General features: G+C 51.4%; 1 protein-coding gene across 1 annotated transcript in view; it reads left to right on the forward strand.

Annotated features, from left to right (window-relative positions):
• Positions 1 to 20,264, forward strand: part of CDH23 (cadherin related 23) — a 442,755-nt gene that overhangs the window by 266,093 nt on the left and 156,398 nt on the right. The window lies entirely within an intron of this gene.

Below are 20,264 nucleotides of genomic sequence, written 5' to 3' on the forward strand. Positions count from 1 at the left end.
ACCAGGCTCCTCTGTCCATGGGGATTCTCCAGGCAAAAATACTGGAGTGGGTTGCCATGCCCTCTTCCAGGGTATTTCCTGGCTCAGGGATTGAACCCAGGTCTCCCACATTGCAGGCTGATTCTTTACCATCTGAGCCTCCAGGGAAGGGAAGCCCTGCGCAAACACAAACAGAAGAGCACAAATAGGAACCCTTCCAATCTCCTCTTCAGCTTGGAAGAGCTCTCCACCAACAGGGGAAGGGAGAGAAAAGAGAGTAACCCCCTGTACTCCCTGGCTCATAAAGTTCCAGTGTTCTAGGCCTGGGTCAGCATTCAAGGCCCCCACACCCCAGCCCTGAGCTGCTTTCCAACCCTCAGCCCTACTACATCCTTCACACCCCTTCTCTCCTGCCTGCCCTGTCTCTAGCCTCCCTGCATATCCCTGCATGTCTTCACACCCTTCCTGCACCTGGCTTTCCCTCCATCCTGTCTGAGACCATCAAAAGCCTGCCAACCTTAAGAGGCAGCCCTCCTAACGGCAGCCTCCCCATAAGAAGCCATCTCCCTCTGTAATGGGCACAGGCCCACCTCCCCCGAGGTCCTCCCCCTCCTCTCCAGCTCCCCTGTGTGCCTGCACCTTGCTTTCCTGGCTGCTCTCACCATTTCTGTTGGGGCAGCGTGGTTAATGTCCTCTCCACAGAGAACTTCCTGAAGGCAGGTTCTCTCTGAACGGGTGCCCCCCTCCCTGGGGTGTGTGGCACAGAGTAGGTTGGACTCCTGTGGCCTGGAGTGTCTAGGGCAGCTTCCTTGAAGGAGGAATGGAGGCAGCAGTCTCATGAGGGAAACTGAGGCAGGGAAAGGGTAGATTATACACCCACGTTCACCCAACAAGTCAAGGGCAGAGGTGTCTGTCTGAATCCGAAGCCTTGTAACTTGTTTCACTACTTGTGCCAGGCACCCAAACACCCGCTCTGGCGATAGGCACTGGGGGAACACTGCTGGACAGGGAGCCCCAAGGCCTGGGCTCTAGACCCTGACTTGCCCTGTGACCCTGTGCCAGTCCCATTCCTTCTCTGGGCCTTGGCTTCCTGCTCATTCCAAGGAGGGGGTGAACTGGATGCCCTCTGATTATCCTTCCTAGATCAGGCAGGGTCTGGGGTGCAGGCTGCAGCCCAGGAACAAAGGCAGGGGTCCAGGGGGTGCAATGGCCAGCAGATTCAAGGGTCTCTTAGGCCTTCTTGTCCTAATCAGGGCATGTGATTATAAGGTCAAGGCTGAAATGTGCCCCGCCCTTCAGCCTCCCTCTGCAGACAGGTCTGCTCCAGCTGACCTTGCTGCCTGGGCTGCTGCTGATGGCGCTGGGGGCCCTGTGAGCCCGTTTCCCCCCTGCAGACACCTTCCCACCGACCCCCCCAGAGTAGGCCTCTGCTCTCTCTGGGGGAAAAGGGACATCTACTAGACTCCTTCACACCCCCAGGTGCATCTGCCATGCTCTTCAATCCATGACTGTTGATCAGTGGCCTGAAATGACAACAGTGAATGAGACAGACCAACCCCCCTGTATGTGCAGGGGCGGGGGAATTTGGAAATCCAGAGTGTGTCGGAGAGGGACACGTGCCATGGGGGAGGGTATAGCTGGAGGCAGCAAGGGAGGAGTCCCAGCTGTGGCATCATTACCTGTCGCTCCAGGTGGTCAAGGAAGACGGGCCTCTCACAGAGGGTGACAATGGATGGAGCTCTGAAGGATGCCAGGGGGAGTCTGAGTTGAGAATTCTGCAAAGAGCTGCCCTAGGCTGAGGGAGCCACAGGTGAGAGTCTTGAGACAAGAGCCTGGTGTAGGTGAATACTCCGTGAGGAGGAGGGAAGACCAGAGGAGGTCAGGAGGTCGCCCTAGGACGGGTGACTGCGCTGAAGGGGAGCCAGATGAATCACAGAGGCTGCTGTGTGGAGAGCAGGAGAGGGAGCGTCTGCCAGGGTGCAAGGGGGTGACCAGGTGAGAGACGACAGCTCCAACAACCCAGGTGGCAGCGGAAAAGGGGAGAGGTGGAAGATTTGGGAACCCTTCCTCCGTGCTCCCTTCTCTCCCGGCCCATGCTTAGGTCTGGACAGAGGATCCGCCGTTCTCTTCCCCAGACCCAGCAAGGCTCACCCATCTTCATCGCCTGACTGCCAGGTGCGCCTTCACAGACACTGGAATGGACGGGCAGCCCTGGGCTGGAGTCCCGCCTCAGTTTCTCACCAGCAGGTTGGCTTCGGGCTGGTTACTTACTGTCCTTGAGTTCGGGTTTCCGCCTCTATGTAAAACAGGAAGAATGGTCCCCATCTCGGCAATGTTGTAGGATGATGCGTGGTTGCTTCCAGCCTCTGCGGCGGCCAGGCGTCCCAGGTTATCCATGCCCCTCGAGAATAGTTGGCCTCTCCCTGTTTCTGACAGCGGTGTTTCAGGTTGATTCTATCATTGTGTAGAGCTGGCGACAGAAATTCCCAACGTGAATTATCAGCAAGTCTGGACGATAACACCACCCAAAGGTTAGGCTTCATCCAAGTTCTTTAGCAAAACCCAACAGAGGTGAGCAGGTGAACACAGGAAAGAGCGGAGGCAGGACTTCCTGGCAGCTGGGTCCCCTCAGCTGCCCTCCCCCTTCCTCCTGTCCCCCCACCTCTGCGCTCTCTCCCCATCTCCTCCTGACACCCCCTCACGGCAGGCATCTTAATTGATCTCATTGTTCTCCAATCCCTAGAGACCTGAGACTCCAGCTGTGCTTAAACAGAACAAAATCTCTTCCAATTTCCCCACCGTTTAAAAGAAAATTGAATTCTTTATCTGCAGCCTGGGGAGGGGAAGAGAGGTTAGACACACACACACACACACACACAAGCACACACACGCACAAGCACACATAAATAGTAGTCACCTAGTCCAGCTCCCAAGCTGTCCTGGAAGGCCTTCATAGGCACACTGTCCCCCATTCAGGGTGGGGGTGTCTAAGCTGTACCTCTGGGCCCCTTTAATCTGCTCTTCGTTCATCTCCAGTCAGCGGGGCCCGGCGCTGGGAGGAAGCTGAGCTGGTTGATGGTGATTGACGGGTCCAAGTTCCTCTGTCTGTCAGGCCTCAGTGCTCCTCTGGATGTGTTTATCTCTTTAATCTAAATATCAGTCCGTGAAACCCGGAATGGGATGGAGTGAGAGGTAGGACAGGCGCTAAGCGAAGAGAGAGAATACGGCTGGCTGCCCACTGCCACCCTGCGCTTCTGGAAGGAGCCTTGACAGGGCCTGTGGTTGGAGGCCAGGGGCTGCTGCTTGCGACTGGCTAGAGCCTGGTCCGGATGGAGAGCCAGGGCTCCCCCAGCTCGGCCCTCAAGTGGATTGTCCCAGACCTTGTTCAAGGTCCAGCAGTTTCCTGCCATTTAGTCGCTCGACTGCTTGATTTTTGGCAAATTGATCTAAAGCCTCGTTTTCCATCAGGCCTCTCACGCCTCCCTCACTGGTGCCTCCAGAATTCCCATCCTTGACAGGAGCAGCTCTGTCTGCTGCTGACCTTTGCCCCTTTGTCCAAAAAAAGAGAAAGGACACTGTAGTTCATCATCACAGCCCTGGTGAGCCCATGCCGTAAGCTCAGTATATAAATGGCAAGCGCTTTACAGCATGTTTCATACCTTTTCCTGGACCCATTGTCCAGAAGAAAGAAATGGAGGCCCAGAGAGGTTTAGTAACCTGTCCAGGATCAGCCAGCTAGCAAGTGACCAAGCCAGGATTCAAACCTGGATCTGCCTGATTCCAAAGCCCTGGGGTCTACCTCCCACTTGCTGCTTGTCACTGTGAGGTGTCCATTCCCATGCTGAGCTCTAGCCTATTGTTGGAATCAGCTGTTTCCAGGGTCCAGAGAGATGAGCTCAGCCTGCCCTCCAGAAGCTGGAGCTACATCGTCATGGGGTGACCATGTGCAGGTCCCTGGCTCCCAGGGTCTTGGTGTCCCCTACTGTAAAATTAAGGGATTCTGCTGGATGCCTGAAGGCTGTCTGTCCCGACAGCACGTGACCGCCTGCCCCTGACAGCCCCCTCCTACATCAGGAACTGTGACTCCCTGCCCTCTGTACCTGTCAGACCCCCTGCAGTAGGGTTGCTGCTCATCGCTCCTCTGAGGCAGTTGCTCAGAAGACACCAGAAGATAGAATGGACCCCGCAAGTGAAGGGACAGTGGGCAACTGTAAGTGCAGCCAGGGCCAGAATGAGGTCATCAGCGCAGTAAAGCAGATGTCTGACAGAGTCCACCTATGTTGGGTGGGTCAGGAGCCCTCAGACCCATCAACAGGAGAGGCGCACAGGCCTGAAAGCTGACCCTGGAAGCAGGAGGCAGAAAGGCTGTGGGAGCAGGGGAAGGGGGCCCGCAGAGGTTTAGGGTTATGTTGAGCTGGGCTTGTGGGTCTGGAGTAGCCTAATCTTACTGCATCATCCTTGTTGGAGGGGATGACAGCTACAGTTCCTTTCACCTTGTTTCTGGAGTGGCTCAAAGCCCCGTATGCCCGTTGGTTTGCTTAGTGTCTTTTAAACATTTTTTTTTTAATCATGATCCATAATAAAAATTATGTTTAACCTCATACCCCAGAAGACACACTCACAGACACACATCCATGTGTAGGACAAAGCAGTACTTCCCTACTAAGTGTGATAATACACCCTAGTTCTTTCTGTTTTATTTTACTAGATGTCATTTTTTTAATGAGAACTTTTAAGATCTACTGTCTTCGCAACTTTCAAACATACAGTGAAGTGTCATTAACGACAGTCATCATGCTCTACATACCTCCTCAGAACTTAGTTTATAATGTTTGTCCTTTTGACCTGTATTCATTTCACCCGTCTCCATCCCAGCCTTTGGCAACCAGCAATTTGTTCTCTATAGCTGTGAGCTGGGCTTGGTGGTGGCGGTTGCTTAAATTCTACTTATAAGTAACAGTATATAGTATTTGTCTTTCTCTGTCTGATTTATTCCAGTTAGCTTCATGCCCTCAAGGAGGTTCATCCATATTGTCAGCAAATGGCAAAATTTCCATCTTTTTATGGCTGAATAATATTCCACTGCATGTGTGCTGCTGCTGCTAAGTCACTTCAGTCATGTCCGACTCTGTGCGACCCCATGGACGGCAGCCCACCAGGCGCCCCCATCCCTGGGATTCTCCAGGCAAGAACACTGGAGTGGGTTGCCATTTCCTTCTCCACCACTGCATGTGTACATCTTCTTTATTCATTGTCTCTCAGTGGACACTTAGCTTGTTTCTGTATCTTGGCTATTGTTTAAAAAAAAGTCGATGTCAGCGTGGGAGTTCAGATATCTTTTCAAATTAGTGTTGTCTTTTTTTCAGGTAAATGTCCAGAACTAGTATTGCTGAATCGTTTGGTAGCTCTATTTTTAATTTTGTTGAGGGATCTCCATACTGTTTCCCACAGTGGCTGCACCAGTTTATATTCCCACCGGCAGTGCATGGGGTTCTCTATCCACCTGCTCATCAACACTTGTTGTTTGTTGTCTTTGTAATCGTAGTTATTCTAATAGGTATGAAGTGATCTCTCTCCGTGGTTTGATGTTCAGTTCCCCGATGATGAATGACATTGAGTACCTCTTCAAGTACCTGTTGGCCGTCTGCACATCATCATTGGAAAAACTCCTATTCGTACCCTCTGCCCATTGTTTAATGAGATTGTTTGGGTTTTTGCTAGTGAGCTGTGTGCATTCCATAGGTATGGGTGTGAACCCCTTATCAGATATGTGATTTGCAAATATATTCTCCCATTCAGTAGGTTATCTTTTTATTTGGTTGGCTTCTTTTGAAGTTCGGAAGCTTTTTAATTTGTTACTTTTGCTTTAAGCATCAAATCCATAAACAATCATCACTAAGACTACTGTCAAGGAGCTCCCCCCTGTGTTTTCTTTTTCAGGTTTTATGGTCTGAGGTCTTATATTTACAGCTTTCATCCGCTTGGAGTTAATTTTTAAACAATTTTATTGGAGTATAGTTAGTTGTGTTAGTTTCCGGTATACAGCTGAGTGATTCAGTTATACACGTACATGTATTAATTCTTTCTCAGACTCTTTGGCTGCACTGGATCTTTTGCTGCGTGTGGGCTTTGTCTAGTTGCAGTGAGCAGGGGCTACTCCTTGTTGCAGCACATGGGCTTTTCATCGTGGTGGCTCCTCTTGTTGTGGAGCACAGGCTCTAGGGCGCATGGGCTTCAGTAGTTGCAACTCACAGGCTCTAGAGCAAGGCTTCAATAATTGTCGGACACAGGCTTAGTTGCTCTACAGCACGTTGAATCTTCCTGGACCAGGGATTGAACCTGTGTCCTCTACATTAGCAGGCAGATTTTTATCCACTGTACCACCAGGGAAGTCTAAGATTTTTTTTTTCTTGTATAGATTATCTGAATATTGAATAGAGTTCCCTGTGCTGTACAGTAGGTACTTGTTGGTTATCTACATTATATATAGTAGTATATGTATGTTAATCCCAAACTCCTGATTAACCCCTTCCCACCACATTTCCCCTTTGGTAACCACAAATTTGTTTTCAATATCTGTAAGTCTGCTTCTGTCTTGTAAATAAGTTCATTTGTATCATTTTTTACATTCTACATATGAGTGATAGCATATGATATTTGGCTTTCTCTGTCTGACTTACTTCACTTAGTATGAAAATCTCTAGGTCCATCCACGTTGCTTCAAATAGCATTTTGTTCTTTTTTATGACTGAGTAATAGTCCATTGTATATATGTACCACATCTTCTTTAACCATTTCTCTATCGAGGGATATTTAGATTGCTTTCATGTCTTGACTGTTGTAAATAGTGCTGCAATAAACATTGGGGTGCATGTATATCCTTTCAAACGATGATTTTCTCTGGATATATGGAGTGGGATTGCTGGATCATGTGATAGTTCTATTTCTACTTTTAAAGAAATATCCATACTGTTCTTCATAGTGGTTGTATCCATTTACATTCCCACTAATAGTGTAGGAGGTTTCTCTTTTCTCCACACCCTCTCCAGTATTTATTTGTAGACTTTTTGATGATGGCCATTCTGACTGGTGTGAGGTGATACCTCATTGTGGTTTTGATTTGCATTTCTCTGATCATTAGTGATGTTGATCATCTTTTCATGCTCTTTTTGGCCATCTGTATGTCGTTTTTGGAGAAATGTCTGTTTAGATGTGCCCATTTTCCGATTGGCTTTTTTTTTTTTTTTTGGTATAAAGCTGCATATATTTTGTTTGTATATGTTGGAGATTTATCCTTTGTCAGTTGCTTCATGGGCAAATATTTTCTCCCATTATGTGCATTATATTTTTGTTTGGCTTATGGTTTCATTTGCTGTGCAGAAGTTTTCAAGTTTAACTAGGACCCATTTGTTTATTTTTGTTTCTATTTTCATTATTCTAGAAGATGGATCAAAGAAGATACTTCTGTGATTTATGTCAGAGTGTTCTGCTTCTGTTTTCCTCTAAGGGTTTTATACTATCTAATCTTATATTTAGGTCTTTGATCCATTTTGAGTTTATTTCTGTGTATGGTGTTAGGGAGTGTTCTTTTACGTATAGCTGTCCAGGTTTCCCAGCACCATTTATTGAATAGATTGTCTTTTATCCATTTTGTTGTCTTCCCTCCTTTATTACAGATTAATTGACCATAGATGCATGGGTTTATTTCTGGGCTTTCTGTCCTGTTCTATTGATCTATCTTTCTGTCCTTGTCTATTGATCTATCTTTCTACCTTCTATATTTCTGTCCAGTACCACACTCTCTTGATTACTGTAGCTTTGTAGTATAGTCTGATGTCAGGGAGCCTAATTCCTCCAGCTCTATTTTTCTTTCTCAGGATTGCTTTGGCTATTTGGGGCCTTCTGTGTCTCCATACAACTTTTAAAATTTTTGTTGTAGTTCTGTTTAAAAAAAAATGCCATTGGTAATTTATAGATAGCCTTGAATAGGATAGTCAAAATTGATTCTCCAAATCCAAGACTGTAGTATATCTTTCCATCTGTGTGTGTCATCTTCAATTTTTTTCATCGGCATCTTACAATTTTTAGAGTACAGGTCTTTTGCTTCTTTAGGTAGGTTTGTTCCTAAGTATTGTAAACGAGATTGTTTCCTTAATTTCTCTTACTGATCTTTCATTGTTAGTGTATCGGAATGTAACTGATTCCTCTGTATTAATTTTGTATCCTGCAGTTTTACCAAATTCATTGATGAACTCTAGTAATTTTCTGGTAGCATCTTTAGGATTTTCTATATACAGAATCATGTCATCTGCAGAATACGACAGTTTTACTTCTTTTGCAATTTGGATTCCTTTTTATTTCTTCTTGTTCTCTGATTGCTGTGGCTAGGACTTCCAAACCTATGTTGAGTAAAAGTGACAGAGTAGACATCCTTGTCTTTTTCCTGATCTTAGAGGAAGTGCTTTCAGCTTTTCACCTGTGAGTATGATGTTAGCTATGGGTTTGCTATATATATGGCCTTTATTATGTTGAGACAGGTTCCCTCTCTGCCCACTTTCTAGAAAATTTGTGTCATAAATGAGTGTTGAATTTTATCAAAAGCTTTTTCTGCATCTATTGAGATGGTCATGAGGTTTTTATTCTTCAGTTTTTTTAAGTGGTATATTACATGGATTGACTTGCAGATATTGAAAAGTCCTAGTATCTGTGGGAGAATTCCCACTTGATCATGGTGCATGATCCTTTAATCTTATTGTTGAATTCTTTTTGCTAGTGTTTTGTTGAAGATTTTTGCGTCTCTGTTCATCAGTGTTGTTGGCCTGTCACTTTCTTTTCTTGGTGTTATCTTTTTCTGATCTTGGGATCAGGGTGATGTTTGCCTCATGTAATTGAGCATGGGAGTGGTCCTTCCTCTGAAATTTTTTGGAAGAGTCTCAGAAGGATAGGTGTTAACTCTAACTTAGTTGTATGAATGTGCTTATCTGCAAAAGAAGGTGGGAAATGTGGTATTTCAGCCAGGTAGTGTTGTACCACCTAGAAAGCCTGGTTCATTTGAGAAAGGTGGCATGGGTATTTAAGTCTCTGCCAGATAACCTCTGTGTGGCCTCACTTTTCTCTCCTGGAAATTGACCATGACAATAGTTCCTTATGGATCTGTTGCGGGGGTTCGGTGAGATAATGTAAACTTTGTGCAGCGCCTGGCACAAAGTGTATACTAAACAGATGACAGGCACTCACATTAAGTGCCTGGTGCCAAACTAAGCACCTTCTGTGTGTTATCTCATTGAATCCCCACGACAGCCTGGTGAGGCAGAAGTTAGTGTCCTTACTTTATAGATGAGAGCACTGAGGTTCAGAGTAGTGAGCCGCTTGCTGGAGGACACACCTGTGGAGCAGGCAGAGCTGAGGGTGAACCCTTGTCTCTAGAATGCCAAGTCCATTCCTTCCCTTCACCATGAGGCACCACAGCCTTCCCTTAGAGGCTGAACCCCTCCAAGACTCACTTGGTGAAACTGTGGGGCTGAGAGGCATGACAGAATGGAAACTGGGCTGGCTGATGTCCAGGCTGAACCCGAGGCCCAGAGAGCCCTCTCTCTACCCAGGATACCCAATGGCCCAAAGGAGAAACAGGACAAGGATCAAAAATCCCTTTAGGCTCCCATTGTCATAAGACCTGCAGCCTTGAAGTCAGGTCAATGATTCAGTTTGCTGAAGGACCCTGGGAAAACCCGTTTTTTCCGTGAACCTGTCTCTGTCTGCAAAATGGACAGAAGGCTGTTGAATTATCTGCCTGTTCTGAGACATTTATAGAGCAGCGTGGCTAGACTGTTCTGAACTCCATGGGAAGCAAGTCTGTATAAATGAGATGTGCTGCTCTCCTGTTGGCTCATTTCTCAGTCTTAGCGCATTCTAACTACTTGTGGGATGGGCAGAGGAGTGAGGAAACCCAAATGTCTATGGATAGGGCCTGCTTCTCAGGCACGAATGTGCCCAGCACACCCTTCCAAGCCCACACTGATACACACAGTCTGGCTGTCTCACCACCAAGCCCTGGGCTGGACTGGCTCAGGTGCAAGAGGGGCTGGGACTGCAGCCCTCTGCTGGGCTCGGGATCATGGGTGATTTATAGTTCCTGCGTCAGACTTTGACCTTAATTTTTTCTGTCGTTGTGGGGCTGTAAAATTCATTAGGGACCTATAGGCGGAGTGATGGAGATGTCAAGCGGGCAATTGTGTGAGTATTTAATCTATCAGTTGTGTGTCTTGCCATTTAGGGAGACAACAGGAGGATGTGGAATCAATATAGTTCATTAGTGAGACACACATGCTGGCCTAATCGGAGCCCATCGATGGCAGCAGGCATGGGGGCTGTGCCACCCAGCTCCAAGTCACCTTGAGTGGGAATGTGTCCTGGCGCATGAGTCAGGACATGAGTCACAGGTACCTCTCCCCACCTCCCCACTAGGCCTGGCACCGCCTTTTGAGTCCCACGGAAGCAGGCAAGGAGAGGAGGGAGGGGGTTGGACTCCAGGCAGGGATACAGTGGTAAGATCTAGCAGTGAGGGGAGGCGTTCCCAACCACAGTTGGGCTGCATCCCCAGGGGGTTGATTGGACTGTCTTTTCCTCCTCCTTCCATGTCCTCTGCACTTCAGGCCCCACTTGACTGAGCCCAGCCACGGTGTCCCCATCTCTCTCTGGCACTCTCCCCTTCTCATCCTCTACCACATAATCCATCTTGATTACTGGCCTCTAGTCCCTTCCGACTGTGAGCGTCACATTCACCCCCCAATCACCCTCCCATATCCCTGGGAAAATGACTTTCTGCATTCTAGTCTTCTTTGTTTGAAGGGGTCTGATGTGATTTTTTTTTTTTTTAAAGACACTTGGTTGAGTCTTCCTCAAGCCCGGGGGCATAAAAAATGGGCAGCGTTGTAGAAGAGTTAGGAGTGGGATTTTTTTGCTCTTTGATTTGTGTGTACAAGGGTCAGACAGATGGAAGGTTCAAGTCCCACCTCTTGGTGACCAACTACAGGACCCTGAGCTGAGTAGCAGCTGTCCCTGAGCTGTTGGCCACTGTGAGTGCCAAGAGGACTGGGGGCATACTGTCGGGTGCCCCGACACCGTGCGTGCCCAGCATCCAGCCTGAGGCTTGTGTCTGAGGCCTGGCTCCCCAGAAGCCAACTCTGAGACAGGGACATGAAGACAGGCAATTTACTTGGGAGGTGACCCCAGGAAACTCAGATGGGAGTAGGAAGTGAGACGAGGTCACTCAAGATGGCACCGCGAAGCTTGTTTCCACGGGGGGCTCCTGGAGTCCCCCGTGGGAACAGTGGGAAGGTTGTGCCTGAGCTATCAGAACTCAGGTCAAGGAGGCTAGGTTATGGGTCCAATGAGTCCTAGCCCCATCTAAGTCGGAGCAGCTTCTGGGGAATGTGGCCACCCCATCATTCCAACAGCTCCCTTGAGAAGAAAGTCCACAGGACAAGAGAGGCACAGGTGCTTCCCCTAAAGCAGCCCCCGGTGCCTGGAAGTGGGCATAGGGGGTCATGTGTGGTGCCAGAAGCTTCTACTGCAGCTGAGCACTTTCCCTAAAATGAGGGTAGAATTAGTACTTATCTCACAGAGTAGGAGTGGAAATGAAATGTGCTAATATTCGTAGATTTCTTGGAATAAATCCTAGAGCCTAGTAAGGACTAAGCAAGAATGAGCTGCTATTTCTATTTTTGCAGTCATATCAGCTGGAATTGCTTCATCTGTAAAATGGGATTGTGACCCCGTCTTGCTGGTTGCTTTAAGGATTAGGGCCATGTCACATTTCTCACATGGTGCCAGGCCCAGAGCTGATACTCAGCAGGGCAGTGATGGCAGTTATCCCCCTGCCTCCATGGGGCCCCCCAGACCAACATGGCATCTCCCCAGCAGGAGGCCTGGTGACCACCAGGCAGCGTCAGGCATGGGGCGCAGGCAGCGTGGCCACCCTGACAGCCCTTGACATCCCGTAATTGCTTTCCCGTGACGACTTCTTTAAGCACAGAGCCGCTGGCCAGAGCAATTTGCTCCCCATCAATTTCTATTTGCAGGTTTTAAAATAAAGAGAAATAAGGAAGGGGTGGAGGAGCCCAAGAACAACACCAAGTCTTCAGTAACAAGCAAGCTGAGGATCCCACACCTTAAGTGCGCTTGTCAGCCCTTTCTTAGCTTTCATTCCTCCTCCCCCGCTGCAGATGGACACAGTAATAGGCGGGGCTTGGGTCTGGCCCCTGCTGGAGCTCCCCCTCCCACAGGGCTCAGTGCCACTTCCCTCTTCCTCCACCAGCCCACTGCAGGCACAGCCCAGGCGGGAGGGCCAGGCTGAGAGAGGGCTCAGCAGGAGCAGGTCTGCTGAGGGCCAGAAAGAGTGAATAGTTAGAACTGTGCATGGAAAGATGAATACTGGCTCCACTTGGACAGCAGGTTCCTATGCACCAGGCACTGGTCTAAAGCACCTTCTGCGGTGTACCTTCTAAAATCCCCACACCAATCCCATGAGGCAGGTACTATCGTTAGCCCCATTTTACAGATGAGAAACTGAGGATTGGAGTGGATGTGACCATGGTTGTTGGCAAATAGGCCAGGAAAGGAAGTCAGAGGCTACAGAGGCTGGCCCACATCAGACCTCAGGGATGCTGCAAGCAGCTGGGACTGTCTTCAGTGCCCTGGGAGCCTTCTAAGCTGGAGAATGTGTCCCATGTGGCGAGATGCTCCATCTGGCTCTGGTGGAGGATGGGCTGCTAGCATCAGAGGAGAAGCAGGCGGACGGTCAGGAGGCTCTGCAGCATGTGGGCCGAGAAGCCAGGGTCTTCCTCAGAGTCCCACAGCTGATATTTGGGCAGAAGCTGGACCAGAACCCAGATCTCACCCTCCCCTTTGGGAGGGATTTTCACAACCCTGCACAGAATCACAGGTCCTTTTGAGGGCCTTGGGCCAGCCTCCCAGGGAGAAAGACATTTCTCACCCTCCAGCAGGCAGAGCAGAGGGGCTCTACCCACGTCCCACTGGTTGTTGACTCCCGTAGGGAAGGTGGGACTGAGATCCTGAGGCCTTCTCTGCTCTCAGTACTAGGACCGCGAATGGTGCAGCATGGGCCTGCGCCAAGGAGTGGTCTACCCTAGGTCTACCACCCACCGGGCGCCCACCCTTTCCTAACTGCCCTCCGACTCAGCTGACCATGGGCTCTGAGCCTCTGTCTCCAGCCTCCCCAGTAGCACTCTAGTCCTGAAGCCTCCTCACACGCAGAAGGCCAAGAGCAGACCCCGGGGGCTTTCCTGAATGTATCTTTCTTCCCATGACCCACAGCCTCCCCGGGATCTCTCCTGCACCCTCTGGCTCACTCCCTCGTCCCACTGCCCACCGCAGCACTCACCTTCTTACCCTCCACCAAGTCCAGTGGGAGGCCTTTCCTTACAACTGCTGTCCTTTCTTCTCCTCCCAGGAGTGTGGCACCCCACCCCCGGGCCAAGAACCCCCAGGAAGGTGCTCACAGCAGCAACTTCCAGCCAAACCTCATTTGCCCACCCCTCACCATGCCCTCGCCCATGAGCCCTGGCTTCCTTCTTGGATCAGATAGCTTCCTTCTGAGATGACGACAGAAATGACATACCAAGCATTTCCCCAGAAGTGGGGGCAGACCAGATTATATTTCCTGGCCATAGGCTTTGTATCCTCTAGAGAAGTCGAAATCCTCGTCCACAGCCCCATGGGAGGGAGTGTGGCAATAGGGGAGAGGACCAGGCCCCGTGGGCCTACTCAGGCCAAGTGGAGGCCACCCCAGCCTCTGGGATACTGGGTTCCTCCAGTGGAGTCCCTCCCTGCCTCACACAGCAACACCCCCAACCACCCCCCCACCCCACAAGCTTGCAAGAGTGCAGTTAATCTTATGTATTTTAAAGAGTTATTCAGAGGGGCTCAGTGAATGATAAATGTGGAAAGCATTACCAGTGAAGCACCGGGGCTCTGTGGAGCTGTTTAAAAATGCATTCTCCCATGTAAATTTCTGCTCCATCAATCCTTATGACATGTCAAACATTGCTATTGTTTCCTGAACAAATTGTACCGTGTGCCCTTCTCTGCAGATTTGTGCACGGGAGCAGAACTGCTCGCCGGTGCCCACTGCCTGCCACGACTGCCGGGACCCAGGACTGCTGGGGAGGCAGCTGGGCCCGCCTTGCTTCAGAGCAGAAGCCCATGCGGGGCATCCGGGCAAGCACGCGTGACGGGAGTGCGGACACTGGTGGGGAGTGATTGAGTGTGTGCCTGCCAGCTGCCGGCCCCAGGGAGAGGCACACAGGTGGCTGGGGAGGGGTGTGGAGGGGCTGCAGGGGCTGAGGCTGGGGTCGGGGTAAGGGTGGCTCGAGACTGAGCAGATGTTCCTGTGTTGGCATATGTGGCAGGATGTGGTCCGCCTGAGCCGGACAGGTTTCTGTGAGAGTGTGTGAGGGTGGGAGGGGAACTGGGGGTATTGGGGGCTGCCTGAGGAAGAGAGAGAGGGTGTGTGGCGGGGAGTGGGTGCGTGTGTGGAGAAGAGAGAGAGTCAGAGGAAAGCGAGACGGCTCAGGATGGGCGAGAGAAGACACAAGAGCAGGACTTCCTAGCTGTGAAGAAGGCAGAGGGTGCTTAGCAACATGAGCGAGAAGGGCGTCTGCCCAAGGGAGGGGATCAGAGTGCAGCAGCTTCTGCTGAGCAGTGGTTAGAGGCAGACCCGAGGGGGCCCGAGCAGGGGGGAGTCAGGTTGGGGCATAAGGCCCAGCATCACTGGATGGGCGTCTGCAGCGCCATGACGAGGGATGACAGGATGGTTTGGGAACCCATGGATATGGTATCGGCAAGGCAGATAGCCTGCAAGGGAGGCCCCTGGCCCAGGGCAAATGAATGGAAGAGGGTGAGAGATGGCGTCTGCTCACTGTCAAAATAGGCTGGGGGAGAGACAGGAGGACCTGACCGCTGTTGACATGGCAGGTCCCTGGGAGTGGGGGTGAGATGCTGTGATGAGCATCAGAGGGCACGGAGCTGGGCTGAGTATAGGGCCCGGCCATCCAAGTTGAAGGGAGAGTTATATCCCCAAGGTGCCAGGGAAAAGCCCTGCGCAAGTCAATAGGGTACCCACAGCCAGCCAGGCTGCCCCGGCCTTTAGCCGATGGCAGCCTCCCCGAGCCTAGGCCCTGAGCCACCTGCACACACCAAGACTAAGCTTCGGTGGGACGAGATGGAGCGGGGGACTGACTTTGAGGGCAGGTGTCTTGGCTGAGGAAACCACAGCCAGAAACCCCTGTGTCCTCTGCGATGGGTATAGCCAGAATTGCTGGAGCCCACCCACTCCAGGTAGAGGCTGGAGGCAGAGCCTCTGTGACAAGGAAAAGACTGCCTGTGGGGGCCTCATCTACAGGGTGAGGACGGTGACCTGCTAGGAGCACTCTGGGTCCCATGGCTGAGCTCTCAGACTGCAGGAGGACGCTTCTCCCCTGGCCCCACTGATGGGGGGACAGAGTGCAGGGGAGGGGAGAGGTTGGGAGCACCTGTCTTGCAGTTGACTGTATTGGGTTCGTGTCCTGGTACTGTTTGACCTTGGGCAAGTTGACCGACCTTTCTGAGCCTCAGTTCCTTCCATCTGTGAGATAGAAATAATACAGGTGCTGGTCCCATAGGACTCTGAGGAAGAAAGAATGAAATAAAGCATGGGAAATGCCGGGCACAGCTCCTGACACAACACAGTAAGTGTTCAAAGGGAAATGCCAGGGGGTCCTTTGCTCCCCACCCCACCCTAGAGCCAGGGGACAGTTGGATGTTTCTGACACAGCCTGGCCCATCTGGGGATGGCTGTTCCCTCACTGCAGGTTCACCTTGTCTTAACCTTTGGAATTTCCGCCCCCCATGTATTTATTTTTTCTCCTTTTTGTCAGCAGAAGAAAATTACACTTCTGCCGGCATTGTCCATCACAGAAATAAGCACTCTTGGATGCAATTATAAAGGCCCAAATGAGGGAATTAGTTTTGCTGGTAATGCCAGTGTTGGGGAGAATCGGAGGAGATGCCTTATAAATCAGGTGCTGGGCAGGAACCAGTCCCAGCTGCACCCTGTCCCTCGAACTGACCATAGGGACAGATGCTGACCTGCCGGTGGTCTTCCTGGGCTGCAGATGCTTCTGCTGGGGGAGGCAGAGACCGTCTGAGCCACCTCCAGGCCTCAGTGAGAGCAGTCCTCATCAGGACCTACCGGGCTTCTCGGTGTCTCGCCATGACTGTCCTGTGGACCCAAGTACACTTTGCCAAGGAGCCTGTCACAGACAAATCGAGCTAAACTGGCAACCCCAGTCACCTGCTAGCCCATCCTCTGTATTTCCGCAACGTTCTTCCACTGTCTGTTATTTAGCTATTTCTCTCCTCTGTCGTTGTCTATCCCTGCTTTCTGATTGTAAGTCACATTCCAGCGAGGGCGGTGTCTTGCTTATGACTGTGGCATGAGAGCCTGGCATGAGAGCTGGCACACTGGAAATGTCAGAAAGTGTTTACTGAGTACGTGACTGAGCGCAAGTCTGGTCGTCATCTTGGTGGAGGTTGTTCTGAGGCGTGCTAGGTACCCCCCGTCTGCCCCTCCAGACCCACTGTGCCCTTCTCACCTGCTCTGCACGTGCCGCAGGCTGACTGCGAGGGCCCTTCACTGGGTGCTCGCCCCCACCCCACTTGCCTCTGGGGTTTGGTCAGTACAGAGCTTGGACAAGAGATCTGAGCTTGGGAGACTCACTGGAGATGCTTTATGAACCCCAGCCCTGCCTCCTGGGCCACCCAAGGAGCCCCTGCTCTGCTGATGGGGAGCATTAGCCCTCCCAGAAGGAAGGCCAAGCTAGCCCTCAGTGTCTGGCAATGAAAATCCCAGACTTTACTAAATTTGACAAAGATTTTGAGCCCTGTGTCAGGCACACCAGGGGATACAGAAATAAGGACAGACTTGTCTGTCAAGGGGAGGGAATGGGACACACACAGGCAGATTTCAGGAATGGCAGGCTGTTCCCAAACCGGTCCAGCTAGGGGTTCTCAGGCCAAGAACAGCGAGCAGCCAGGGGGCTTCCTAAGGGAGGGGGCACTAGGGATGAGCTCTGAGGGGTGGGCCAGAGTGTGGACAGCAGTTATGGATGACCAGGCAGTATGATGGTTTGGGTGCAACAGGGAGACCTGGATACAGAACCACCAAGGCCAGCTGTGCAGAGCCTTGATGCCATGGTCCCCAGGTTTTGCCATCTTGTCCCTGGGCCTCTTGTAGTAATCTTGGCAAGTGGCAGAATGTGCTAATATGTACCTATGGGTGAGACTCTAGCTCAGGTGGGATAGCAGCGGGGACACACAGGTGTCAGAGGGAGGGCCAGGAGCACAGCCCAGGGGCCCACCTGGAACCCTGGTTCTACATTTCTTAGAGTCACCAGGTACAGAATGAGAGCCACCCATCCTGGTCATCCCCTTCCCCCATCCTTGCAGCCCTCTGACTGGCCTGAGAGATCCTGGGGGTGACCCTGTAGGGGGACAGAGCACTCCCAGAACATGGCAGGAGGGACAGGGTGTTCATGGCCTGAGGAGGACATTTGTTCTCTCTGCACCATCCCCTGGTCACGCCTCAAACCCACCTTCTTAAAGGGGAGCCATTGGTCACTGTCTGGCACCTAATTCGTCTGTTGATCTTTCCGTTGCTCAGGCACGATGCAAGGTCTGGAAAGGAGGTTGTGAAAAGTATGGTAAGCAGCAGTAAGGGGCTGGGACAGAGCCCTGCCTGCACAGGACAGGTTGCAGGCGGGTAGCAGAGCAGGCAGGACCGAGCTGCTCCCTGGCCTCCACAGGATGGAACTCCCAGGGCCTGTCCCACAAGGTGCTAAATGGTTTTCAGCACAGGGATTTGGAAGCCAGCTCTGTTGCTTAGCAGCTGTGACATTTCTGGCAAGTTCCTTATCATCCTGTCTCTTTCCTTGTTTGTTAAAGACAGGATCTGAGGGCTATTTAAGCACCTACCATGTATGGATGTGGTCAGAATGAAACAATCTGCAGTTGAGACTTTGAACTTTGGCACATTGAAACATGTGCCGTTGGGAACAGTCTGCCATTCCTGAAATCTGCCTCTGTGTGCCCCGTTCCCTCCCTTTGACAGACAAGTCTATACCTCGTTTCTGTATCCCTTGGTGTGCCTGTCTGGCACAGGGCTCAAAATCTTTTTTGAGTTAAGTGTATAGTGTACCTTAACCTGTGTGGTGTGTATGTGGATGCAGTTGTAGCTATAGATGACGGAGATCCGAGCTTTCCTGAGCCCTCCTTATGTCCAGGCCCTACAACCCCACCCTGGCACAGCTTCAACCCTCTGTGCAGTCAGGGCTGGGAATGTCTGTGGCAGGGTGGAGCCCTGACCCAACCTTGGGGAGCCAGAGGACATGTCAGTCCCAGAGCTCCACATGGTCCAGCTGAGATGAGGCCGGAGCTGGCAGCAAGGCCGGAATGCACGGCTAAGAATGAATGTAAAGGAGGGTCTCCGGCAGGGCTGCCTAGTGGGTCCAATTTGCTGCCTTGCCCTGGGCACAGAGCCCCTAACTGGCCACACTACAGCCTGGCCCTGGCCCGAGCACCCCAGCCAGGCCCCCTCCCTCTGTGTGGGTGCCGGCTGCCCCCGCCCTGGCAGGCGCACAGAAGCAGCTTTTCGTCTTCATATTATTCTGCTTCATGCACTTGAAAAATGAAAGTTCTCCCTCTCCTCTTCACCAGGCATACATATTTCATACGGTCATTAGACGGTGGCAGTAAAGGACTCACAAATCTTCCCTGGTCAGCATCGGCCGCCTGGGCAGGCAGCAAGAGGCCCCCCGGGAAAGAGGTCACCGTGGGAACCAGGGCTGTACTCAGCCCACTCAGGGAGGGAGTGGGGACTCGGAGGGGTGGTAGAGGCCAGCGTCGGCCTACAGACAGAAGACAGTCCCATCTTATCCCCAGGGGCTCGTCACCTAATTTCCCTGAGCCTCAGGGTGAAGGGGACTGGATGGGGGACCTCAGGGGCCCTCCCCACTCTAGCAGGCCAAGTGCTGTTCCATGGGCCACACCAATGTGAAGGGCTTCTCCCCAGGATCCTGATGTGACCTTCAGGGGCAGGAGACGCCCACTCTGCTGACCCCTCTGCACCTCTGAGCCTCTCCCCTCCTTTTCCCTCTCCTCTCTGCCCTCCCTTTTCCTTAGAATCCTCTCTTCTCCTCGCCTTTGCCCCCATCTCCCCACTGCTCCCTTCTTGCTAGGATTGGTTCACTCATTTCCCAAGCAATTGTGAAGCACCTGCTGGGTGCTGGCACCATCTAGGCTAGTAGGTGAGCCCGGCAGACATGGCTCTGCCCCTCTTGCTTCCCAAGACCCTTTCCTTTGATAAATGAGAATGCCAAGACCCCAGGGGATTGCTCTTTGGTCACACAATGACCTCGGCTGTTAACTCTGACCTGGAAATAGGGTCTCTACATTACACTGACCCCTCGCCAAGGGGTTTAATGGCATCTGGTCATCTCCTCCCCAGACCAGGCTACAGTTATTATAGTTTGTAATACCATACGTGGTGGTTGATTGTTTGTTGGTGGAACCGGAGGGGCTTATGGGCACCTCCGCCACTTCTCTGGTCCCTGAAAGGAGAGATGATGGATGGGCTTATGATGAGGGCTTGTGTTCTTCTCTCTCCTGGAATAACCAGGCACCTCTCCGTCTGAGAACAGGTTCTCTTCTTGGTTTAGAAGCAAGAACACATTGAGGTGAAGGGTGTGGCAAGCCGATACTGGGTTCAAACCCTGACTCTGCCACTTTTTGAGCTGAGAAGCCTCGAATAAGCTGTCACCCTTTCTGTGCCTCAGTTTCCCCGACTGTAAACTGGGGGCAGTACTGATAATAACACCTACCAGGCGTGCTGCAGTCAGTGGGGTTGCAAAGAGTCAGACGTGACCGAGCGACTGAACAGCAACAACAGAGTCATTATGAAGGTAAAATACATGACAAGCTCAAGGAGCTGGTAAAGGCAGTTGTCGGGTGTCTCAGGCACAGGGGAGGGTCTGCCCAGGATTCAGTCTTGGGTTGGAGGGTGGGTTACATATCTTGGCATTTATGTTTCCACTTATTTGACCTGCGTCCCCTGAGAACCTGGGATGTGCTCAGAGCCTGGCCCGGGCGGTGAGAGGACAGAGGCCCACAGTCTGCTGAGCACGGTGGCGACACTAAGTGGAAACTGGGTGCAGAAGGCTGTCCTACAAAAG

This window comes from Moschus berezovskii, chromosome 12, assembly GCF_049115385.1.
Source record: "Moschus berezovskii isolate FMDL1 chromosome 12, NW_MosBer_1.0, whole genome shotgun sequence".
Lineage (NCBI taxonomy): Eukaryota > Metazoa > Chordata > Mammalia > Artiodactyla > Moschidae > Moschus > Moschus berezovskii.